Here is a 26,580-nt window from a genome sequence, read left to right as displayed (position 1 = left end):
GCTTCTCCATCTTATGCCAGACCTGACCATTGCTGATCAACAGCAGCTGACACTATTAAACAATTTCTAACGGATTTTAATTAAAAAATGACCAGTACAACAGCAAGAAACACTAGACTGAAGTAACTTAGGGATGGCCAATTCACCAGGAAACCATAACAAAAAAAAGGAAGGAAGACTAAAATATTTAAAGATTCGTTTTAAGATGACAGCTAAGAAAAAGTCTGCACGAGTCATCTCCTATCACTTCTAAAATCTTTAGATTTGAGAAGAAACATTATGAACACAACCCTCAATCTCCAGCTAAAAAGTAAATAACACATGAATCAGTGTAGAGAGAAAATACTTTTTCTCCTTCTTTCCCAGTGCTGGCAACAAAAAGTAGCAGTGTGACATGAAGAACGTAAGCACAAGGGTATCAGCATAAACAGGAGGAACAGAAAGCAATTAAGCATCTAGGAGAGAGACACTTCGTGACGGAGAAAAGGCAGTGGTTCTTGTGTTAAGGGGTGGGTGGATGGTAACTTCTGAGTAAATTTAGTTCCTGATTCGTTAGACTTGTAACGTTAGAGAGGTTAGGAATTCCCCATGACTAATACATCTGAAAAGTGGGCACGGGTAGTTTAATATATGTCGTATTTCATATAAACTGCTTTATTTTCTTAAACTCCTGATTCTAAGATGTTCAGCAGGAGCCAGGAGGTCTAGTAAATATTCTCCAGATGGGACTTCCTTTAAAGTAGGTTTCTTTTGCAATACAGTGATTAATCTCTGTGCTTAGGCTGCCATTTCAAGTGTCTGGAGGAGTTACGTTCCTACACTTCTGTTTGGGTCTTTCAAAAACATCTGCTTCAGTCACTGGTAGCAAGTGCTTTTCCCTTTGGCTCAGATTTAACTCTGCCGGCCAGTATTAGCAATTTCCGTGAGCCTCTGGGCTCACAAAAGCAGGGGTACAGGGGCAGCCGGAGAAAAAGTGCCAGAGTATGAACTCATCACCTCTCCTGTGCACCGCAAGAAAGGAGGTCTTGCACTGAAATCAGCCTCTTCCAATACAGGCCGTCTTGCCACACAGGTTTTTCTGGTTATCAGGCTAGGCAGGATGAAAAATCCAGCATGTCCTCTGCTGCCCCAGCCACCGCTGCAGCTGCAATGCCATCCACCCAGGAACGGCAGAGATTTGAACAGCATCTGGGACCAGGTAAGGTCATCTTTGCAGGGTCCTTGCATTATATTGCAGAGCTGGAAGAGAAGAACCTCTTTGCCATCATTCTCCTGTTCCTTTTCCAGTTCTTCTGTGGGTTTTTTGAGCCAGGGCAGAGTCGCACACAGTGCTGGGAGTGCCGCTGCACTCTGCATTTCGCAGAACGAGGCTGCCTGCTTTGCTCTCTATTCCTGTCCTAGTCAGTCATTCACAACTTTATAATTGCATTTGGATCCAAATTAGCTGGAAAGGAGAGACGGGACTGGTATAACACACCAGGTAGCTTTCACATGGTAGGCAGTGTGTACCCATAGCTGCCGAAGCTTAGTACAGCCTTGGCACTGGGAATGGAAGGGGCCACCTTCAAACCAGGGCTGTGCCCACAGGGCACATCCTGCAGAGCTCGGATACCACTCTGGGTGGGCGACATGGCCAACACTTACAGCTGCCAAATGCTCAAGATTGATGAGAAACTCTAAAAGGCCCAGTTTATGCTTTTGTACAACAGGGCTGCATAGAAAATTTCAAACCACTAGAGGGAAACCCAGCCTCTGTCTGGAACAAAATCTCCAGCACACCTGGAAGTGGAAAGGCAGAGAGGCATGTTCAGCTGGAGGTGAGACACCCGAATCGCTAAAGCACAAGACCACAATGGTGTTTTTTGTGGCAAGAGACTTCAAAGAACAAACCACACACGGGGTACAAAGCTGCCTTGCTAATTTGACTGCGCCTAAAGTGACTTTTGTAGGATTAACACCTGAAACTGAATTTCATGCCTGATATTGCCCATTCCGTCTCGCAATCCATAGGTCAAAAAAAAAAAAAAGTTTTCTTTCTTGCCTTCATAAGTGAACTGCTGCTAGCAATGTGCCTGACCACAGGCCGGGGTGCTGCAGCTGCAAGAGAGCAGGGCCAGCAGCAGCCTGGCCGCCGTGGGTGGGGGGTACACTGCTGCCCGCCCACCTGCTGGACCTTGCTTTGGGCCGCAGCAGGTGCAGCTATCGGTTGGGCAGGGAAAAGAGACACAAGCAGACAGGCTGCATGTCGCTGTGCTGCCAAGACAAGGGTTAGCTTGCCCACAGCAGCCCTGCTGGGCTTGACACGAGGGCACCATGCTTCCAGATCCCAGCCCATCCGGTGCCATCGCGCCCATTTCTCAAGGGCTGTAAAAGGAGGTTTTGATATTATAGCCTGTACTAGCTTGTAGCCTAACACGGCACAGTTCTCAGCTGAAAGCATTCACATGAATTATTAAAAGTGCCTTTTGCATTTTTACTATCCAGGACTATACAGCTCTCAGCTTTGTAAACTAGCGACCCCTGCTGACAACAGCCCTGCGCCAGCACCAGCCCTCATCGAAAGCTTCAAACGCTGAGCATAACCTTTCCTTTCCCAAACACCAGTCCTAATTCTAGCTCTAACCCTGGCCCTTCCCCACCAGCAGTGAGTATCATTCAGAAATTGACACCTGGATTAACGAAAACAAATTGTAACTCTTTGTTTTTATCAGAGCTTGTCTTCTACTAAAGTACAATAGAAGAGAGTAAGCAAAAAAAAAACAAACAAATTTTTGTGCTTTTCTTTCAAAAATGTACACTTTATCCCACCTAACTCATATCATACTTTCTGCCAGCTGATCCACACCTTGCTAAAACTGACCATCAGCTATGGGCATTGCTGCCATTCATGCTCCATTTAGGCAAAGGGGCCAGAAAAGATCCCACGAACCTTTGCCCCCAGATCACTCTGTTATTCTAACACCAACCTTCCACCTAGCCCTGAGCGTTCCCACGCGCCTCCTGTTGCCCAGCAGTCAATGAGCAGGTAAGTCTATGTGTCCATTCCATCCTTGCTGTAAAAATAAACAGATAAAACTTGGACTGCCATGTGCCAGTCATCAGCTAGCATAACTCTTTGCTCCTTCTTTTCTGAAACTCTGAACCCAACTGCAAAACTAGTATTTCTGCATGACTATAATCTGACTAAATCTGAGTCTTTGACCTGTGACCATACTGCTCCCCACCTACCAGTTGGCACGGCACAGGGTTCAGTAAGCAACACTTCATCCCTTGCCTTCTATAAGCTTTATTCACACCCCACAAAACTTTTTAGTCAGAGGTCTAATATCTGACAAAGGGCAGTTATCCTATTTCCCTGAGTTAGTCAGAATCCACCAAAGACTGAAGTATGTTTTCTTCTGAAATCCAACTCCTACACCCATAAGTTCACTCTGTGCACCTATAGGAGCTCTATGCTTCTTAGGAGCTCCATGCTCCTATGTTCACTCTACAGGAGGCATATCTCTACAAATGTTGGCAAATATACTACATATACATATATAAAAACATACAATATTTGTACATATGTGTGTACACATGGACTGTACACTGGCAAAAAGCTACACTGAAAATAAACACAAACCATGCACTCATGTTGACACTAGCCTTGGCGTCAAGTCTCCGACTCACGCAAAATCAGCAACAAGCTAGTCCACAACTCCTAACCCTAATCAAGTAACTACTTGTTCCACAACTGCAGCATAAGACCTTGGCTTCCTAGAGTGGCCTTTATCAAAACCCAAAGAAAATGCCTCTTCCCTTTTCTCTCACAAGCCTCCTTTCCCTGCCAGCCTCTACGCAACACCAGGAAAAGGTGCTCCTCAGGGCTGCAAGGTCCCTCCTGGACCTGGTGCCTCTCCAGGTACGTGCCTGAGTCAATACACAGCTGCAGGCTGATGGGCGCATGCTGCAAGTAAGAAAGCACCACAGGCCTCAGGGGTAGGAGAGGGGACACAGATCTCTCCTGTTGTACAAACATTCATTGATGCTACCACTGAAATCCCAAGAGACACAAAACAGTAACAGCAACAAACTGAAAGGCCTAAAGAAACAAATAAATGACCAGGAGGAATTTGAACAGAAAACCAAAGAAAGGTTTTGAAGTCCCTTGGGATGAGGCTTTCACACCCTCGCCTTACCAGTCCAGCAGTACAATCTTCTGTCCTACCACTGGAGATCAGTCTAGGCCTCTAGGACCTCCTAGCTCTTCTCCCCTGGAATAAACCCTTCAGATTATTGCCAGCCTTTCCCCCTCCATCCCAAGAGCTGTTTATCCCACTCACTTTCCTGGGTCTTCAGGAAGGTATAGTGGAGACAACTCGTGGGGTCAAGGTGCTCCTGCAGGCTCCTGCCCATCTGGTCAGTGACAGCACTCATCTGCCCAGAAAGTCCTGCTTGGTCTTCATGAATTTCTTCCTCTAGCTGGTTCCCTGCAGCATTGGCCAGACACCCTGCCACTGGCCACTGCTGGCCTTGTATCAGCTGAGGAACATCAGGGGCTGGTGTCTCATGCCAGAAACACCGTGGAGCGAGGAGAGACTGCGTGTCAGCTCCAAGTGCTACCTGTGACCCTACTGTACAGTATGTTACAGACTTACGCTCTCACCCTGTGCGGCACCTTTCTGGAGTGCCACTACTGCAGTTAGGTCAAGTGGGGAGAGTTGTAAAATGGGCAGGACCAGGAGTTCACACACTCACGATACCATTGCTGGGACTGAACAGCAGCTGCTGGGGCTGTGAAACAGTTGTTGCTACATGCAAGTGGCAATAAGCCACAGCTGCTTTGCAAATGTGGCACCTTTGTACGGTGAGGAGCTTGCAAGTCCTCTTCTGTGTGCACGGGACCGAGAGATGGGATGCATCTCACAGGTTTCTTCATGTCTTCAAGGACTATGTCCTGCCAATATCAACATCTTATGTGCCTCAGGATGCCTGCTATATCGGCTAGCTTACCTTCCTTAAGTCTAGCTCACATGCCATCTCTCCCTTGCTCTCTTTCCTCCATCAAATGGGTGCCTACCTCAAGATACTCACCAGCTCCAAAGCCGTTCTGGAGATACACTCTCCATTAACCAGTCCATTCAGGATTTCTTTGAGTGTGCCAGGGAGTTTGGGACTGATGTGATCTGCAAGGAGAGCCTTTCCTGACATCCTTGGCTTCTCTGTTAGCTAAAGAGGCAGAGAGAAGGGCGCAGCAGACAGACCGCATCTAATTTTGGCACCTACTTCTTCCGCAAAAGACTCCATCTCTATTTCCTTCCCAAAGACCTAATGCAGATCCGCAAGCGATGGATAGTCACACCTAACTTCAGCTGAGGGCATTTTTCATCCTCTGCATCCTATGATGCTTTCTGTTTCTTTATCCGAACGAACCCCACACCATACAAAGCCAGCCTGTGCCAGGCCATTCATTATGCCTTTGCACTAAGAGCAGTAGCTGTTCCCATTGGAAGAGCTTTGGTATGAGCACTGTCTTTGCAGATGTTGACTGAGGTCCACATGTACTTAAGCTTATCAAAAACAAATGCAACTGCTTTCTTGTAGCATGCCGATGAAGGGAGAGCACGCAGGCACTGGGGAACAGCATGAGACAGGCAGAGTACTTACATGAGCCGAAGGAGCCAGATCTGGTATGCAGTGACATAAACTAGGACGTTCATCAACACAACTAGCATTAGTACAACCTCTGTGGCCCTGATTAGAGCAGTTGCTCTAGCCACATTGTCAGCATATTGAGCTTCATCAGTCTAAGGTTTTAAACAATTAATTATACTTTGCCTGGTCCATAACAGATCACATTCACATCATGTCAGCAAAAGGGCAGTTGGGAAGAAAACATGGTTTTAATGGAATTCTGACAAGGTGGGTTGGTTTGCTCCAGTCCCTGCTGCACATTTTTAACAGAGGATTTGAAGGTTGAAGGAGAGAGATTCTCTTTAAATTTCTGTACCATGTTCCTTTGTCTTTCTTTCTACGCTTCTTCTATTGCATCATTGAAGTATTTTTTTGTTTTGGGTTTGGTTTTGTTGGTTTTTTTTCACAATCATACGTCCACATGCACACAAATCACACCTTCCCTCAATAGTCTGTTTCTCTCTCCCTTCACATGACAGACCACTGTATTACTGCCTCAGCTTCCCTTTATTTACAAGCAATAACACCGATTTTGTCAGAACCTTACTAGGCAAACTATCGCCAAGAAAATTATGTTTTTCCACAACAGACAGTTCCACCATATAAGACTTAGAGACAATGACTTTCTCCTAGAAATCAGTTTTCTCACAAAATTATTTTGCAGCAAAGTAATAAAAGATGGCATCCAGGCAGCTGTTCAGTTTGGCTAAAACCACTGACACCTGAACAAAGAAATAAATGCCTTGTTTCAGGCTACAGGTCACTCCATTGTCCCTCCTTAGCAGGAATTGCAGCCAGATCTCAGGGTGGACTGCTATGAAGCATACCACAAATGCTATGAAATTTACTGCTAGGATTAGTATAGAGCCTGGCAGATTTGCTGAATGTTGAGCTTGGCTTTTGTGCCAAGCTATAGTTATATATTCCTGCTATCATAATACTTCTACATTCCTGCTATCTTAAAATGGATGCAAGAAGAACAGGGGGAAGTCTGGCTACAGGCAATTTCAGGGTAGGAGCCCTCAACTACCAGAAGTCACCATCGTAGGCAGTTCCTTATCCTAGTGACAGTTCAAGCAAAAAGCAGTGTCAGCTCCTTTCCACCAACACTGGCATCCAGCACCTTCATTAAGCAATTTCATCCCCTCATCCATAGTTCCCAGGGCTTCATCACTATCCAGTGTTGCTCAGGGGAACTGTGACCCTGTGTGGCACTCCTCTGTTCCCCAAACCCACTCAAAACTGCCCCAACCAGTCCTCCTGTTGGAGAATGACCCTGGAAAATGGAAGGTGGGTTCATTCCCCAGTTCCCTGAGCACTTGGCAATGCACTGTACCACAGAGGTGACTCTTTTAGGAAACTACTGCCAGTTTCTTCAACTGCATCAGGGCTTCAGAGAGGTCTCAATGCTCACTGAAAATGGGAGCGATGGAATAAGTATCTATTTGCCTATGAACACTTGTGCCTACAAAACTTCGTCATATGGGCTAGATCTGACAGTGAAGCGTATGCAGATGCAGTTCAGGTATTAAGAAAATACTAGATAAGTGACAACAGTTAAAAATAATGAAAAATAAATTAATCATGGTCATGATTAATTTACTTGCAATTCAAGCATAACAATAGGGCAAGTTCAAATCACTGAATTTCAGTACAGCAGAGCAGAATTTCACAGAATTTACCATAAGCTGTTCTCCTAAGCAGTAGAAATTAGGCATTTCTTTTCCTGTTAAGCAGATACCTTGTTTGTATTTGTTTAGTAGATCACTATCCATGATGGGAAAAAAAAAAATCTGTGCATGCACAAGAGAAGAGTGACTTAGTCAACAGCTCGTAGTAAGCCCCATGCTTGCTGTCTATTTAACAGTAGCAGCATGGTATTTTTGCCCTTTTCTTTTACAGCACAAGTTATTTTGGCTGTAGAATTACAGGCATTTAGACATCATTAGTCAAATGATACAAAATGATATAAAAATGATCTACATTCTTTTGCCAGACAAAGCACCATGCAGCAGGTATTACCTTTTGTTTTTTTATCAGACAGAATTAGCAGAGAAAGTTAGAACTAGTGCTCTGCTGCCAACTCTTGAAAACTATATTATAACTTAAAATACAAGCTCCTTTACCTTCATTTCCAGCCAGTGCACCAGAAGGGACTGCTTCACTGAAGCTTACTATTATCTACAGATGATAGGTTGCAAAAGAGCATCTGAAGAAAATGATTTTAATTCTTACCACATCCTTTTCTCTTTTTTCCCCCCTTTAAAAATCTCTGCTGCTGGGTTTCTTTTTATATAGTGTAATGGTCTACAGTACTGCTGATTTCCAGTCAGCTGTAGCCACTGCTGAGAAGAAGGAGCACATTTGTGCTAGATTAGGTTTAAAGTTTAAAGATAGAGTTTAAAGCAATCTAGTGATTATATCAACTGGTACCGGCCACTGTCAACTTGCAGTAAAGTAAGGAAGAGTAATACAGAGGTAAGAGTTAACGCCACTCTGGGATTACACTAGTTCACACTCCAATTGTCTACACAGTTAGGGTCATCTCTGTACCCCTCAGTGCTAATAAACAAGCAGCTGTTATATTATTCAAGGAAATCTTACAATTCAGCCCAATCTGTTGCATGTGAAGGCACAGACTTGCATAAAAGGCAGGAAGAGACATTAAGAAGTCATCTAAAGAAAGGCCAGCTCAAGTATTCCCATGTTTTTCCTAGCAGAAGTTTGTCTAACTTGCCTTTAATAATACTCCACAGTGTAAGGGTTAACTACCCTCAGTATTTGAAAGGTTTATTCTAATTTCTAACCAGAGTATCTCAAGCCGCAGTGCAAGTCCATTATTTCTTTTCCCACCTGCAGTGGACATAGCAAACTATTTATTCTCTTCCTCTTCATAGCTGCTGTCTATGTATTTGAAAATCTGTTATACACCATCCACACTTAAACATCTGTACTCTAAATAAACCCAACTACTTCTGCCTTTCACTATAAAGCCCTTGCTATATTTGCTCCTGTTTTCCAGGCTCTCTCTTAGATTGGGATTCTTTTTTTTCTTTTCTTTTTTTTTTTTTGTAGAGACAATTGAATACAGTCTCCAGACTGAATACAGTTCTTAAATGCCTTAAACATTTGCATATCCCATAATCGTGTTGGCTTTTTTCTACAACAGCATAATGTTAAGTCACTTTCCATTTGCAATCTACCACAGGCCCCAGATGCCTTTTTTCAGGTCTGCAGCCTGTCAAATTCACCCACATCTCACATTTGTGCTAATGACTCTTCCTACATATGTGTAAAACTTTGCATATGTTCTCTTACGCCTCATTGCATCCTTTCTTTTCCAAGACATATCTTCAACTTGTCAACAACATTTCAAATTCTACATGTGACTTCCATTGTCTTGCAGGCTCTCATTCCCACAACTAAACATATTGTAAATAGAGGTAAATCTTAGGATAGGAAGCTGCAAACAAAGAACAATTTTCATAACACCCAAAGTATAGGGAAATATTGTTAGAAAACAGTATGTTCATTCAGTCATCTACTACATCCGTTTGTTTTGTAGCACAATGAATTATTCTGTTCCCTACTACTAGTCAACAGTAAACATGTCTTTGATTCAGCCTACACGGAAGTGTAAAAATACTACTGTATTTGTTACATTTGCAAGAACTCTATTTTAGGCACCAGTTTCTGGACCACGTAAATTGTCAGAGATCTTTGAAAGGCAGTGAAAAGGTGAAGCCCCTTCCCACGGGCTGCAAAATCTAGACATTTCTAACCTCAAGCTGTGATGAGATCAGCGAGACACGAAAACCGCTGCACAACGAGGAGCTGTGCATTAGGCAAACACAAACAAAACTGCTGCCGCACTTCATAATATCAAAGCTGTGAGGTGACCCAGCTTGTTTTTAAATTAACCTCAATTTAGAAATTTTTTGTTAAACAATTCAGAATGCCATGAGCCACACATGGGCTCAGTGTAACACCACTAACCAGGCACCCTGAGGCCTGCAAGATGCTGCCATTTCACCCCATGCCTAACAGGACCAAATCTGTCAGGGCTAAAACCACTCAGAAATAAGAAACATGCCAGTCAGAAGCTGCCAGACAAGTGGAAGTGCATGTATGTCATTCATGCTCATGACATGTACGCCTGTGTCTAGATGTGACAATGAACAGATTATGCTTTTCTGTTTAATTAGCAACTGGGTAACAAGTCACCTTGGCCCAAACCACGAAGGCCGGAGACACGACAGGCTGACTGCCAACTGGAATCAGAGAAATAGCTGTGAATCTGGCCAGTTGCCAGTCTACATCTGGGTGCCCCAGGACAACCCAAATTGTAGATTTAGACTTGGAGAAATGATTTGCTCAGGAACTTCTCCATCTGGCCTAGAAAACTGAAGCTCAATATCACAACAAAAGTGCTGGAGAGCAGGTTTTTGGCTGGGTGACTTCTAATGAGTAGACTGATGGCTGATGAGCATAGGTCTGTCAAGGATCACTCTAAAAATCTACAGCCCCTTTTTGCTAAGACCAGAAGATTTCACTCATGGCGCATGGAAACAAGGTAGTCCCTGGGGTCAGTGAGGAGGCCCAACGGAGCCCAAGACTTTTGAAGACTCAGGGCAATGATATAAGTAAATTCCTACCTGATGACCTACCTTCATAAGTTTCTTGGCCACCTCAGTAAAGCCACTATACAACATCTTTCCCACCTGACATAGGAAGAAAGTGTTTATTTGGAGCAGCCTATCATGATAGCATGATAGGTTTTAAGCAGAGGATGGCACTTGTATTCAGTTCACATGCCCTTCCTACCACAATCAGCCAGACCAGCCCTTCACAGATGAGACAGGCCCTTAGGACAAACCTCGTTTGCAGGACCAAAACCAGAGGCAATCCTTTGTGGAGATGACTAGCTGTCACCACAAATTAGGGCCTTTATCAGACTCCTCAGAGGCCTTCATCCCCAGGAGTACAGCATAATAAGGCCTTACCTATGGCGAAAGTCATCCCCAGGAGCAGCCAGTCTCGTGTTCAGACTCCCGCATCTAACACAGACCAGTGCTCTTGCAGCTGGACACAAAGCAATAAAAATACATTTCAGAGTGCAGAACATCCTGGCTGGTGCATGCACACGCACATGCACACACACACACAAACACACTAAGCAGCCCACACCAGCGAGCAGGCTGGACTACCTTGGGCTTTAGATAACTGCAGGTCTTTCAGAGACTGCCTGTCAGACCCACAAGAGATCCTGCCCAAGGAAATGTAAAAGTTCTCATCTCAGGCTGCTATTTCAGCAACTTGGTGAAGTTAGTTGCCAAAACTTATGTCCTCTAAGTTCTTTTGAAAATCTTAGCTTTGTGCTTTTTTCAGAAAAGTCTATGCCTGATTCTATGATACTTCTGCCATTCTAGTGTCAGATAATTTGAAAGGTTCTTTTCATTTGTTAGGGGTTTTTCGCTTTCCTGCAAATTGCCTCCTTGATCCCTTTCACGGTATGAGGTTTTTCTATCAGCCTGCTCATAGGAATGCACCTGTGCTAAAGGGAACAGACCTTTTCAGCATTTCAAATAAATCTCTAGTGTTTGGTTTTGCAGCTGAAAGCCGGAAGGTTATCATTGTAAGTGGCGTGTTTATACTCAGATGAAGTCCGGTTTTATTTCTGAAGCCTTTCATTCACTGTAACGGGTGTGCAAAGACACTCAGCTGCGGCACACAGCCAGAACAAAGACAACCATATCAACTCAGCTAAACTAACATTACAAACGAGGATGAATTTCCACTCTCAATAAAACAAACAAATCACACCAGAGTGCATTTCCTCCCGGGAAGGCGGCTGGACCAGCAGGACACTGCAGCAGCTCCTGTTGTCCCAGGTTCTGCCACACCAGACTATCTAGACATCTCAAAGCATCCAAGAGCCTGAGACCATGAGCCACCAGTTATTTTTTAAATACTAATGATGGGTTGATAGGAAGGACAGATAACCAATTGCATAGGTGCAAAGAAGAAACAAGCTACAGCCTGATTGAAGTCACCTCCTTAATTTTCCTCTTCGCACGCCAGTTTGGATCCAGATTCAAGATGGCCCACGCCTTTACCTAGCGACTTGGCTCCCGCAGAAAGGCAGCTGCAGAAGAGCTTTTAAAGGCTCACCCATAGACCCTGGCTATAGGTATATGAGGGAGTTAGACCCTGCCTCTCTCCTATGCCTAGTGCTTGAGCGGAGATGTGGACCCACGCTGCCTGAGGCACTCGTAGCAGCAGCAGGAAGGGAGGCTGCCCAGCACAGCCCTCACACCACCCGTGCCTCAGGCCAGCACATGTTTTTCCAAGAGTCATCTTTTGAGCAGCATAAAACAGAGCTTTCTCTCTCAAAGTCTGGCTACCTTATTAAAATTAAGAGTGGTAGGCAAGGTCAAATTAGAGGAGACAGGAGCAAAATAAAGCTCAGCGAGTAAGCTTGCATGCAACCTGCATGAACAGGAGTGACTAGTGTTAACAAGTCATTACAACATAGATAGGCACACACAAATAAATACATATAGAGAGAGGGACAACCACACAAAGGAAAAGTCAAGTCTCAGCATGGTGCTTCTTGTCCAATGCATATACATAAACTACCCCGAGATGGCACTGCTGGGTTGCGTTTTCTCTACCAAAGGCAACACCTCAAAACTACCTGTCTTTGAAGCAAATGCAGGCATCCTTGTAAGTATTTCCTTTTTTTTTTCCCCCATTTGACTAGCTTTTCCAGGACACTTTCTATTTCTCAGCAACACTCACTGCATTTCCACGTTAGTCACTCAGTGATTAAAATTGGGACTTTCACACTCTGGGACCTCTCAGGAGACACAATGGCAACAGCAAGGTTGAGAGCAATCCTAGTCCTCTCAAACCTACAGCCACAGACCAAAGGATACAGGTTGGAAAGTTTGCATTAAAAAATGCACCCTCATCACTCTGCCATAGCCTGAGCTCTTCATGCTGTATGCTTCAGAAACCTCAAGAAAATACAGAGCTAAGTAAACCTTTGAGCCATGGGCATGCTAACAACAGTGGCCCAGGTAAGACAATACCAGTATGAAGAACAAGCCCCATCTCACATGTCTAAAATGCCCTTGTTCCTGGGCTAGTAACATTCATTTTGGCCGTACTGCCAAAACAGAGCTGGTCCTGCCCCTTTGCAACCCTTTGGGACATGCTGGAGCAGTCTGATGAATGCACAGCTGAATATACACTGGTCTGAAAACCATAAAAATGTAGTGTCAACTTAGGCAACACATAAGCTAAAATGGGAAAGACTCAGAGTACAAGGATGACAGACACATTCATGAGGCATTTCACATCATTTTATGTTACTGTTTCTTTCCCAAAGAGTCCCACAATAGCTTTCATTTAAGGCCCACCGAGACTTTGGAGAAAACCATTTACCTCTTATTTATTGTTTGCTTCTTCCACAGGCCTTTTTGTTCATCTCTCAAAAGCACAGGAACACTGCTGTGTGGGGAGCCACCTGCTCTTGTTGCTTCTTTCTCCTTGGAGCTGGGGGATAAAACATGCCCAAAGGACAGAGCCAGGGACGGTGGGAACTCTGTAAGCGAATGGACTTGAAGGCAATGGGCCACACTGCACAGGGCTTCAACATCATGACAAGCAGCGGCACTGCCTCAGAAAGCATGTTTTGCCTCCAAAGAGGACGGAGGTGGCAAGTTGTGGCTTCCCCTTGAGGCTTGCTGCTCCATGTCAGAAGTTTCAGACCTTACTCTTTGGCTCTGCTACAGTGACAAAATTACCCCAGACAGGATACAGAAAAGAAGGGATGTTAATAACATGGGGTTTGTGTGTGTTTTTTTTTAAGCGTAAAGAGGGCAGCATATTCTGCAGTGATGCAGGTAGACTAAGTGATATTCTTGACAGGACACAAACATCTATTAAACCCAGTGCTGTTGTGCTGAAATTAGCCAAACAGTTCCTCTCAATGGTCCTGGAAGGAAAGGGATAAACACCCACTTTCTAGATATAAGGAATTTTAGACTTCCAAAACACACGATTAATGACAGAAGAGGACAGATGAAATAAAGGCTTCCATTAAATTAGTTACAATTTTCCTGCATTGCTGTCAGAAGAAAGGTATTTTTCTCCTTCATTTCCTCTACTTACCATTCAACTTGAAGCCATGAGATCCTGCAATCAAACAATAACAAAGAACAAGGTTATCTTTAATCTTCACTCTACAGAACGCCTCAGACTTGTCCCCATCTGCTATCTGATTTCTACCGAGAAACCCACAGCAGTACTATTAATCACAAGGTGGGCTTGATCTCTCATGCTCTTACACCCTTTTCACTCTGGACAACTCTAGGTTGTAATTCGTGAGAAGTGCAATAGAACATGCCACAGCGCTTCTGTAGGTTTCAAGAGATAATAGCTATCAGCCATTGATTCAGTGCATGAGGTTCATTTGGTTCCCACTCCCACACAGGATGGAGTGGTCAGTATTTCTGAAAATGTGACAGCTGTATTTTCTCAGGACCTGAAAAGCAGTATTTGACCATTAAGCCCCTCCAGACTTGAGGTACAGCCAGTGACAGGAGGAGGAGGAGGATCCCACCACCTTCATAACAACTGCAAAGTGACTGCGGGTTGTTTCAGTGGCAGCTTTTTTTGTGGAATAAAGGCTTAGGAGAATGTTCAGCACTATCTTTGCATTTCTAATAATAGTTTCTTCAGAGACTGGAAATAAAATGTTCCTGCATGTTTCCCTCCAGCATGGCAAAACCTGATGCCGCAAACTGAGCAGTGAATGTTGTCTAGCTTGACTTCAGTAAGGCTTTTGACACTGTCTCCCATAACATCCTCATAGGCAAGCTCAGGAAGTGCGGGCTAAATGAGTGGACAGTGAGGTGGATTGAGAACTGGCTGAAAGGCAGAGTTCAGAGGGTTGTGGTCAGTGGCACCAAGTCTGTTTGGAGGCCTGTAGCTAGCAGTGTTCCCCAGGGGTCAGTACTGGGTCCAGTGTTGTTCAACTTATTCATCAATCACCTAGATGAAGGGACAAACCACACAAGTTTGCTGATGATACAAAACTGGGAGGAGTGGCTGATACGCCAGAGGGCTGTGCTGCCATTCAGAGGGACCTGGACAGGCTGGAGAGATGGGCAGAGAGGAACCTCATGAAGTTCAACAAAGGCAAGTGCAGGGTGCTGCACCTAGGGAGGAATAACCCCCTGCACCAGGACAGGCTGGGGGACAACCTGCTGGAAAGCAGCTCTGCAGAGAAAGACCTGGTAGTCCTGGTGGACAACAAGTTGACCATGAGCCAGCAATGTGCCCTTGTGGCCAAGAAGGCTGATGGTATCCTGGGCTGCATTAGGTGGAACATTGCCAGCAGGTGGAGGGAGGTGATCCTCCCCCTCTACTCAGCCCTGGTGAGGCCACATCTGGAGTACTGCGTCCAGTTCTGGGCTCCCCAGTGCAAGAGAGACACAGAGCTACTGGAATGAGTCCAGCGAAGGGCTACTAAGATGATGAAGGGACTGGAGCATCTCTCCTATGAGGAAAGGCTGAGAGAGCTGGGACTCTTCAGCCTGGAGAAGAGAAGACTAAGGGGGGATCTTATCAGTGTGTATAAGTATCTGAAGGGAGGGTGTCGAGAGTTTGGGGCCAGACTCTTTTCAGAGGTGCCCAGCAATAGGACGAGAGGCAACAGGCACAAACTGAAACACAGGAAGTTCCATCTGAACATGAGGAAAAACTTCTTTACTGTGAAGGTGACAGAGCACCGGAATAGGTTGTCCAGAGAGGTTCTGGACTCTCCTTCCTTGGAGATATTCAAAAGCCTTCTGGACACAATCCTGGGAACTTGCTGTAGGTGATCCTGCTTGAGCAGGGAGGTTGGACTAAATGATTTCCACAGGTCCCTTCCAACCTCAAACATTCTGTGATTCTGTTAATTCTATCTCTGCCCTCGAATTCTAGCTGTCTATCAGTAAACTTTAACATACTTCTAAAATGCTGAAAAGCAAAACGCCCAAGTGGCCTCACTGCCAGAAACTTCAGAAGTGTAAAATAGGAACCTTCACCTTGCCTGCAATCACCTAGGGCACATGTCAGCTCTTGGAAATGCTATTTTTAGGCCAGCCTGTGATTTTCATTTGACTCTAATCAGTCCCTACACTGAGGAGAGAAGGATGAGGAAAGGCTAAAGAAAATGGAATAAAAGGCAATTTTCCATAAAAGTCAGCTTTTTTTCAGTGCATGCCATTTGACAGAAATGGACTATTCAGAAAGATGTAGCATTAAGGGTGCATAAACCCTGCAGACAAGGCAGCTCCTACTCTTTCGTGCGGGACCGTCTGCGAGAAGGTACAGGAATGACTGTACAAGACCTGAGTGTACAACGCGGCTGCTGCCTCTTTCCTGCACAGCATTCCCCTGCCCCAACAGGGTGTGTGGCATCCCACAGCTGGAGGGAGGCTGTAGCGCTGCATCAAAGCAAGCCCCAGTGACCCCCAAAAGCTACATCCGGACTGGCACAATGGTGCCTTCCAGCGCGTGACCTGGGGCTACAGGATCTATCACGCCACTCCAGCTGCAGCCCCAGGATTAGCCATGAACCCATTTCTAACCAACTGCCACCACACGGCACCACACAACATGCTTGTTCCAGGCTTCCCATAGATGCACCAGTCTGCTAAAAGTCCTTGTCTAGACACCCGAAAGAGCTGAACAGGATTGAGGAGGTGGATTTCTTCATGACACTAGAGAAAGAACATTTTATGAGCTTTTATTCTTTACTATTCTTTTATTCTTTTCTATTCTTTTTAATTTTGTCAAGACCATTTTTCTATATTCACGGACAGAATAGATTAGAAGACAAAAGCCAGCCTTCTGTCACAGAGGAAACAAAAGTAAGATTTGGCTTGGAGAAACAACAGAACAAAATGAATGATGGCTTGGGCCTGACACTCAACTAGGGATAGGAATAATTAGCAGTAATTATTGGACTGCATGGATGGTTGTTGACTTCTGTCGGTGATGTTTGAGTCAACAGTGCTCATGTAATACTTGGTATAATGGAAATGCAAAGGAAATAATTTTCATTATGTGTTTTATTACCAAATGCAATGCAAAGGATAAGAAAAAAAGGTTCTCCAAGAAAAAAATACTCTAGATGCACCATTTATCAGAGTATTTGGTATATGGTGCATACTAGAGAACATAACATGATTCCAGGATCTGACCACTCCATGTGTAAGGAAAAAGAATATCATGCAGTAACCATACATTGCTACTGGAGTGGCATGACAGAGCAGAGAAATATCCTATTTCTTTGCAGTATGACAGTATAACCAACAGGAGCCTGAATGGCTCAGAAGCCTGCTAAGGAACTGTGGGATCTCTCTGCTTAGGTCCCAGGTTTGGATCCTCATGCTAGTAACCATTAAATCTCTTTTCTGGATGGCTGTGAAGTTAAGCTGGTGGTTTCCTTTGAAACTTCAGTTCACTGCACACACCTACCATTCCCTTTGGTAGTCACACTGTTTAGTGAGCATGACTCCTTTATTAAACAAAATCTTTTCTCTATTTTAAGAGAGCAACTCTGCAACCTTATGTTTTTCTCTTTCCAGGAGGCTCCTGAGAGATAGAGTCCTGACACACCACATGGAAACACCTGTAAGACTTGCATGAGTTTTGGTAGACTGCATCTGCAGTGTGCTGTGTTTCACCAGCACCACTCCCTCTGCGCAGAGCAACCACAAACCCCTCAACTCACCCTCTTCAGTTCAAACAGGTGAGGGGTACTGGTGAATGTGACTGTGGCAGACTGCTAGACATATTCATGCAGAAAGCTCTATGTCTATTCTTATACAGTTTCATTAAAACTCAACTCACAGCTTGGCTTGCTATCTCTGCATAGGAACACACAAGAAAAGAAATAGCCTATGGTCTGTCCATGAACAGACATGCTCCTGACCAGGCACAAGGTCCTCTTCTGTGCTAGCTTTGCACAGCATTGCCTCGGAGCAGGGAGAGACTAGCCCCTCAACCCACATCCTCATGGGCACCAGACAGACCAGTGTCTATCCAGCCCTTTGGCTTCTGGAAGACCAGTGCTGGCGTCTGAAGGGTGGGTAGGAAGAGCAGCATGCCATGGGCGAAAAAAGCCCATCATGCTAAATCAAGTAGCATCCACTATCAAATGGGCCCATCAGCTGAGTCCTTCCCCCATCACAATAAATGATTTCCAGAAAAGTAATTTTTATCCAGATGCTAAGATCCCAGCTACTACTGCCCACAGAATATGTCTGACTGTAGCAACACATACAAGGTAGCAGTGTCCTCCCGTACAGTGCCTTAATAATCTCCATCATTACCAAGAGCTCTTTCAGTAGTTTAGGACAGGGTCTTCCCATTGGCAGTACAGAAGGGTAAAGCTAGTCATCTAGAGCCCTTTATAGGCAACCAAGAAGAATAAGCACCTCTGGAGTGCAATTCATTGAACCTATTTTAGATGCTTACCTTCGGATGAGATGAACTACAGTGAATTAGATAATTTCAGCTCAGCTACAGATTGTGGGCCTCTGAAGTTACAAGAAAGATGCCACACTGCATGCTTCATGTCCCATTGGTGAATTTTACGGAGCAGATGCAGCTGAAGATATTCTATACCCTAAAAATATTACTCCCACAGTTCTGCTCACCCAACCATACTAGGCGCCAGAATGGCTGCTTACCAGATTGACAATTACCTTGTCTCTCAGCATGCAACATTTTCTTTGTAAGGTCTGTTAGATGAAGTCAGGAACAAATCTACACTCAGAGGTGGCCAACTCCAAGAACAACTGCACTTGTTTCTCTGTCCTGGGTAACTGGGCTGCCTTTAAAGATCTCTGTCTCATCTTGGAGAGGCTGCATGGGGCTGTTCTCCATAAAATACAGCAGTTGCCAGGTTTCCTGATTTCCAGTTTTGCATTCTCCTGCAGTCACTGCAGAAGAGTAGCTACATGACCAAATTACATCTCCCTAACCATACAAAATTTCCAACTGCACAGTTAAGATAGCTCACTGTAAACCAGTCTTTGCTGAAGAGCATTCAGCTTATGAGAGTGAGGAATACAGTGCTGAGCAGTCCACAGAGTGCTAGCATGAACTGAAAAGCCTCCAGGTAAAGTAAACGGTGGTTGTGTTTCAATCCAAGTACAAAGAACAATTTCTATCTCACTACTGAAAACTGAACTCGTTCCTTAATTTACCTGTTATTTGGACAGAAAGAGCATCAAGGTACATCTTCTGGGAAGGTGGCAGCACCCCTGTCTCTTTGGGTACGTCTCCTTTGCAAAAGCGCACTGCTGATAAACTGGTGTTACAAGAAGTCCTTAGCAGTCTCCCCTCTTAAAAAAGGGAAGCCATCCCTTTTGTGGTAGCAAGCTGTAGTAGCCTGTTCAGACAGGCTTGTTAGTTTAGTTCAGTTTGACCATCCAGTTTTTGAAACCTTTAAAGACACACAAAAACAAGAAACCAGTCACAGCATAACACAGAAGGTATTTTTGAGGTAGGCTCAGACTCAGGTCTGGGCTCATGAGCCCCCTCCTTCCCTAGTGCAACCAGCACTCTTTACAAGGATGAAGACGGCAGTTTTTTTCACTCACCTCCTAGCTCTTGACTGAGCAGTGTCTTTTCCTGACTCTTCTCGCTCTGGATAATTAAGTCTCGTTATCTGAGACTATGTTTTATAGCTGTGTGGGAGAATAACAAGTCACACATGCCTTCACAGCAACAGAAAATCACATCAGACCCTGTCTTTGAAATCTGATTCATTTGCACTAGAGTATCCTAATTCTAGATTCGAAACCCAGCTTATTCCATTCTGGCCATTATATACAAGTAAACACATATTCTAGACATTTGTAAAAGCTGAACTGCTGAGCTGCTTAGATATATTTTCCAGTAAAAAAGAAGAACAGCAGAATTCATGCTGCTGTAATGCAAATGAATGTGGTTTATCACTGTATGAGTGTTTCCTCTGAAACAGATTTTGATTCCTTGAAAATGTTAAGTGCTGACTGCTGCTGCCTGACTTAATGACCAGCAGCATTTATTGCACATACAGGATTCAAGATGGAGAAAATTCACCAGGCATATACAAAGGATACCTCATCTTTGCCATAGCATTTTAAGTTGTTTGCTCATATACTTCCTTTTAGTTACTCAAAGTTTGGGTTAGGTTCTTCCTTTCCCACCACCCTCTATACATTTGCTAGCTGGCACACAATAATGGCGAAAGGATAATCAAATCTACTAATCAGATTGTTGTCTCTAGGTAGGGCAAACAATATACATTAAGCACAGTTCTGCGGTTAATTAAAAAAATAAACTGAAACAAACAAAACCATGCCCTCTCCTTCCTGCCAAAAACCTCAGAGCCTTGCAGCTGTTTGATACTCTGGAATTCAGCATTTATGAAGCAGGAGTGTTGGATGATAAAGAGACTGGAAGCACAAAGGTCTCAGAAATATTTACTGCTGAACATATTCACGCATAGCACCTGTTGGGAGAAATTACAAAAGCAGCTGCCAAAGAGGGGGAAGCAAGCCCTAATTTCTCAGCTGATAATCTATCTGCAGGTGGGGAGTGAGTCATTTTCAATTTGGCCTCATTAACTATGCCCTAGACTAAAGCTGTCCTAATTTGAACCAGTGAAGGGCCAGCCTGCAAAAGAGCAACATATCCGCACACCAACAAATTAGTTGCTTACTTACAAGCAGTGAACCCACACAACTCACATGCAAATTGCCAACTTAGCAAACATGCGGTTGATGTGTGCAGAAATGCTGATTTTTAGCTCTGTTGCACCAAGCGACATTAGGTGGGAAATTCACACAGTCATGAGGAATGACATAGGCTCAATGAACCCTAGTGTTAGGAATGAGGGCAGCACTGAATATCAAAATTCATCTTTAAGCTAAGTCTGAAATATGCTTGTGGAGAGAGGACTAAAGAAGCAACCTGATTTCAGCTGTCCTATGATAAGGAATAATTCATTCAAAGGTCACACACAGTTGTAGGGTATCTGTTTTCTGCTAATATTTAGTCATACTCTCAGATTTCTTTCATGATCGCAGAACCATTAAAATCCACTGCTGAGACTCTAGCTAGCCCACAGCTCTGAGAAGACAGAAGTCAAAAAGCCCCTGAAACCTTCCAATTCCATAACCTGTTTCCCAAATTATATGAATCATGGTGGCTTCATTTCCTCTGCCACGTGATTTTGTTACAAGGCTCACCCAAACTTTCTTTGGGTTCCGCTTTTCTTTTTTTTGGAAAATCTCATTTTCAGATGAGACAGGTAGAAAAAAAATGTGCTGAGAAACTACAATTCTCTTCATCTCTTCTCCAAGTCCTGCGGTATGAACATTAGCACTATGCCTTCTGCGAGAAGAGCAGAACTTCCCTCTGAAGACTAAATTACCTCCAAAGCCAGGTGGCAATTTGAAAAATACCACTGAGAGGTGTGTGTGTGTGTGTGTGGGGTGTCTGTATTTACTGCCTCAGTGAAGGTTTGCAGCGTGTAAGATAAGAGCAGTCAGCTTTTACCACCACATTAAAGAGCGGTTTTCAGCACTAGCAGGCAAGTTTCGCACTCTAGCCAGGGTCTGAAGAGAGTCTGTTTGCTCTCATCCATAGGAAGTGTCCATGTGGCATACACAAATGAACCCGAACTTAGTTTTTTCCTTCTGCCAGTTCAGTAGCTTGGAGATAGCATTATTATTTAAGAGAATGTCATATTCTCATCAAACTGCAGTTAACTTTTTTTTTCCAGTAAAATTATGCCAATCTATTTAATCTTGAGCATCTGTTTGACATTGGTCCCCACCAAGCCACAGCAAGCCAGGATCTGAAGAGATCAGCAGCTTCGGTCCCTTTGTATGTTCCACCCTTGTCCACCATCTACCACAGAGAGCAGTGAATTAACTCCCCCACGTTCCTCCTGTTCACTCTTTGCAAGCATAATGATCTTTCCAAAATGTTGTACATTAGGCGGTATCTCCCAGAGCAGAGAAAGAACTTCAAGCTCCATTAGGACAAAGCAATTGGCAGCAAACTGTTGAAAACGCAATGCGCGTTTTGTGAGTTAGAGGGCTTGCTCATTTCAAGAAGTGTGTCCTGGCTACTATGGGACTCACAGTACAAAGATATAAGACAACAGTTTTGTGCTCCATACACCTCATACCTCTTGCCAATCAGCATTTGTTTGCCAACTTGCAGCTACGAATCCAACACCTGAACTGGCTAAAACTGGCACACGTCCTTTAAATAGTTTTACAGCTGCACTCATGTGAGTATCTGCATCTTTCAGAAGCATCTGAGTACCAAAATGCTGAACTCCAGTATGCAAATTGGGCAAAAAGGGGGGGAAGAAGTCCTATTTCTATGACAGTCACTCCTACAACTTTCCACCTGCCCAGATCCCCTCCAGCACATGGAATAATCCACGATGAGACAGTAGCCCCTACCAGCCAGTAAAAGCTCTCAGCTGCTTCACACCAAGTAAAGACCAATCCAAAACCAACCCTGGCTTTGGAGACAAACTGCTTTCCCCCCACATCAACTACTGACTGGAAGCAGCTGAGGATTCAAACCTTTACACTCTTTCACCTTCACTGGTCTATATAAAGAAACTCAAGTAGAGTGTTTTGAAATAGGAAAAAAAATATGAAAAAAAGGATGTGGTAAAAGTTTATGCCATATAGTAAGAGTTCCTGGTAGGGTATCAACTGTAGATAAATTCTATAGACTAACCTTGACTGAAGCAGTGCTGCTGATCTGCTTGCTGGGATTCAGGTAAAGTAATTCATATTTTAATCTTTCTCTTAATTTTTCAGTAATTTGATAGAAGCATTGATTGTAGAGCACTATTTTTAACATAACCTGATGATTATTTCTTGTAAAGATCAAAAGGTAAGATGAAACACGTAGTGTTGCTTGTCTTAGAGCAGAAAGAAAGATTTCCAGCTTTAGCGATATGCATAAACATACTCTCTTGAAATGAAAAAACCTAGAAAAAATGGCAAGAAACTATCCAACTACAAATTAAACAAATGGCAGATGTGGGACCTACTGCTCTTTATTGCACTAAGCCTTCTTACTCTTCTCTTGTGTATCCACAAAATGGTAATTTATATCTAACATGAATAATGATCTAGAAAACAAATATAAACAAAATCAGCTTCATAGCAGTAACATTATTTGGTTTGTATTGATTAGGAGAGTATCTGTGATAAATGCTGTAGAAGTCCTTGCTGAAGCAGTGACCTGAATTTGCTTCATTCTTTTGTACTGTAGCTAAATTAAAATGATTCGTTTGCTGTGTTCTGTGTCATTTGTTTATCATTTCCTCGCTATTAAAGCTACACCTACACTTACAGTAAGTTACAGACTTTCTGATGAGAATGTTCCTAACTATGAAGCTTTCATGGATAAGCATATTCTTAATCCATCCCCCCCAGTCTTTGCTAACGTACAGACTTGTCTAAACCAACTAGCACCAGATGAACTCAGATCTGAGTTCCAAAAAGAAACCCGTCCCACAGCCTGCTGTGTTGCAAAAAAATCAGCAAAGGTAATACTGTAAAACCTTGATGTTCCATTTCATAGGTCAGTAACTTTGCTACTAGCTTAGCCACAAGCTCCTGCTCACCGTTAAGCCCAATTAATATTTAACTAGTCCATAAGAAGTGGAAAATCCTCACTCAATAGGAGAAACTGGGAGCACATGGAGCAGTGACAACACTGGGTCTGGACTGGCTAAGGCACTCTCTCTTAAGCAGTGCTTAAGCTGGCTCTTCCATTATCCTTTGAATTACAGAAATTGTCTGAAACAGTCCTAGAGCTGCTGGCAATTCCTTCAGAAAACTCGTGGAGGATAAAGGAATTTTCTTCAGAAGACAGGAGAAGAAAAACATGGTGCCTGTCTCTAAACGAAGTGGAAAAGGAGGAGCTGGGAAATTGTGAGCACTAAGACTTGCTTCAATACTTGGAAAAATACTGGAATCATCAATCAAAAATCTGTTTTCAAGCACCTAGAAGACAGCGCAGTGGTAAGTAACAATCCACACAGATTTGTCTGAAAATGACTGGAATCACAGTAATCCAACTTTCTTCAGGGACAGACTGACAGCACTTAGGGACAGGGCGTAGGAGGGGGAAGTAGACTTCTAACGCTATCTCTAAAGAAATTCTCATAAGCAAGCTAAGGAGACATGATCTATATGAAACTTCTATATGATGAGTGAGCAACACACCAGTACCCACTGAGATACTAATCAGTCTCCGTCATACAGGAAAGGTTCATTCTTTCAGGGTTCAGTATCTTCAGTATTTCTGTTAATAACTTGGACAATGTGATAAAGAAGATGCTTATTAAATTACTGCCAGCTTATTTGTTAAAGAATGATTCTTCAAATAATTTTGGGCAAACATCACTCTCTGTGGACTGTTTGTGAACAATTCCCTCAGATTACTCAAAATGTGAAATTAAAATTTGAGGGGCGCAAAATGATTGAAAACATCAGACCTTAAGAATCAGGCACTCCACTTGAATACTTGAAATTTCCATTTTAGAGACTGGCTAACATTTTCTTGAAACTAAGCATTTTCAGGAGTAATGCTACATGTAATTGTACTAACAAATTCTAAAGAAAATGCATTCAGTGAGATAGGAACTTGATAAAAGTAGAATCAAAATTCACACTTTTAATTTTAAAAGCTATCACAAGCAATTTTCTGATGTGCTCATCTCGGACATGAAGTGTTGGATTAACATGTGCTCTCCACACAAAAATATTTCTTGTCGTCTGATTTTTCCCCAACTAAAGGATGCTCCTGCGGAAAGGACACACATGCCCACACAACAGCACGACACCCCTATTTCCTCCTACCTGTTCTGTATCCAGGTGACAAGAGTGTCTGCCTGCAATGATGAAGCAGCTGCCTCACCATGGTGGCTCAAAGGGACTGACTCAATCCCAGATTGACTAATAAACCAAGGTTTTCTTTTGTTCTCATTTCCGACAGATAAACCCACTGATAACAATCAGATTTCCTTTTGTTATTTCCTAAACTGACAAAGCTTTGACTGTCCCACTCCTGTGGCTCAGACCAATTGCCCACAGCTAAGTCAGGCGAGGCCCCTCAACTGAGGGCACCTCCCCACTCCATCCTGCCGGCAGGTCTCCCTCGCTTGCACCACAGGGTCACCACTGAACCACTGCGAAGGACTAGTCCCATGTGAATGTGAAACCCCCAAGTAACCTTCCCCTGGCTCTTTGGTACTCATCAGTTTTCTTGTAACCATGGTCTCGCCTACTTAACAACCCTTGTTCTAACCCCCAGTTCTTCTAGTGTTACTCAGTTATTTCTAGTGTGCTTTCCTGAAAACCAAGTGCCTTAGACCTTCTGCCTTTCCCTTATCTGAAAAATCAGGTATTTCATCAAAGACAACACTGCTCTGGCAAGGTCTGTCAAAGGCCTTATGCTTTTTATTCAGTTTACCATGCCTTCATTTATTCTCTAATTTAAAATCTGTATGAAGCTTTGGGTTAAGAGATACAGAACTGCTTTAATTACATTTGCCCCTCTTTCCTTACATAGATACACTAAACTGACTGTTTTCCAGATGCACTGATTCCATACCTACTTGACAGACTCCATAAAAATTCCTGGGTTGGACTTTCAGCTTTTTGTGCCAGTTGTTTCAGTAGTCTGAGCTAGAAATAATCTGGTTTCCCCAACCTGAGCATATTAAGCTCTGAGTTCATTCTCAGTTCAGATACAGTTATTTCCACTATCACTCATTCTTTCCAGTACGTTATCCCACCTCTGACTTCCAGTAATATCAGCATCCCTATGAAAAGCAGATTTGGCAAAGCCCAAAGCCTGTCCATCTCGTCAGTTAATATTCAGCAGCTCTACTTGCTCTCACTTTCTCTCCCTCTCTTGCTCCCACGTACACGCTCACTCTCAGGCTCACGCGTGCTCTCTTTCTTGCTCTCTATCTCTCTCTTTCTATATAGATGTTGTAATCATGTAAACAAAAAAAAATTACTGTTTTTTGGTTTCTTTAGCAAAGTCCAACCCTGGTTGGTAATGCTTATCAGCTACCTGTCACTTTCCGACCTCCAAAGCAGAGACTCCTTTCTTAAATCAGCTTCTCAACCCCTCTCCATTGCTTACTCAATTCATTCCTAGATGAAAGCCCAGTAGGTCTGCTTAAGCTGACCTACTCAAAAACTGCATCAAACACAAGCACTATATTAAATAAAATTATCCATATGAGTGCAGAGATAGTAAAAGCACATCACCAAAAGCTACTGATGCATAGGGAATCACAGATGCGTATCGTATTCAAAGTAAATTCCCAACTATCACTTTGACCTGACTTAATAGACAGAACACTCATTTCACAAATTTCTATGTAATGAAAGAACCGAACACAAGCATTATGGAAGTTTAAATAGACATACAAGTTACTTGCTATGACCAGTGCACTTCAGAGCCCTTGAAAGGATGGGTTTGAAGGGACCAGTACCTTCAATACCTGAATGGGGTTATTCTGAAGGACCTGATAATCAATGGATGCTGACTACCTGCCTGCAAAAATCAGGCTGCTTTAGGACAGATTAAGCCATTCAGAACGGAAACAGAAAGATCTGTGCTTAAAATGAGGACTCGCTTTCAAAATTAGGCAAAGACTAATCAAGTGTTCAGCTCAGTTTTGCAGGGGGGGAGAAAGAGTTGTACCCAAAAGTATTCTGTTCTGATACATCCAGACACTAACCTGGGGCCTTGCATGTTTCCAACCTGTTCTCTGTGTGGTTTAGGGGAAAA

The 26,580-nt window shown here is 43.5% G+C and overlaps 1 long non-coding RNA gene across 1 annotated transcript; it reads right to left on the bottom strand.

The window, feature by feature from the left end:
- Window positions 1–13,216: 13,216 nt before the first annotated feature.
- Window positions 13,217–19,119, bottom strand: LOC106496174 (uncharacterized). The gene is made up of 3 exons (XR_001294548.1): window positions 18,948–19,119; window positions 13,852–13,875; window positions 13,217–13,233 (listed from the first exon to the last, which is right to left on the bottom strand). It is a non-coding gene; the product is annotated as an uncharacterized lncRNA (long non-coding RNA).
- Window positions 19,120–26,580: the final 7,461 nt, after the last annotated feature.

Source organism: Apteryx mantelli, chromosome 9 (assembly GCF_036417845.1).
Source record: "Apteryx mantelli isolate bAptMan1 chromosome 9, bAptMan1.hap1, whole genome shotgun sequence".
In the NCBI taxonomy this organism is placed as follows: domain Eukaryota; kingdom Metazoa; phylum Chordata; class Aves; order Apterygiformes; family Apterygidae; genus Apteryx; species Apteryx mantelli.
Note: the sequence above shows the minus strand (reverse complement) of the source record. Positions and strands in the feature narration are given on the sequence as shown.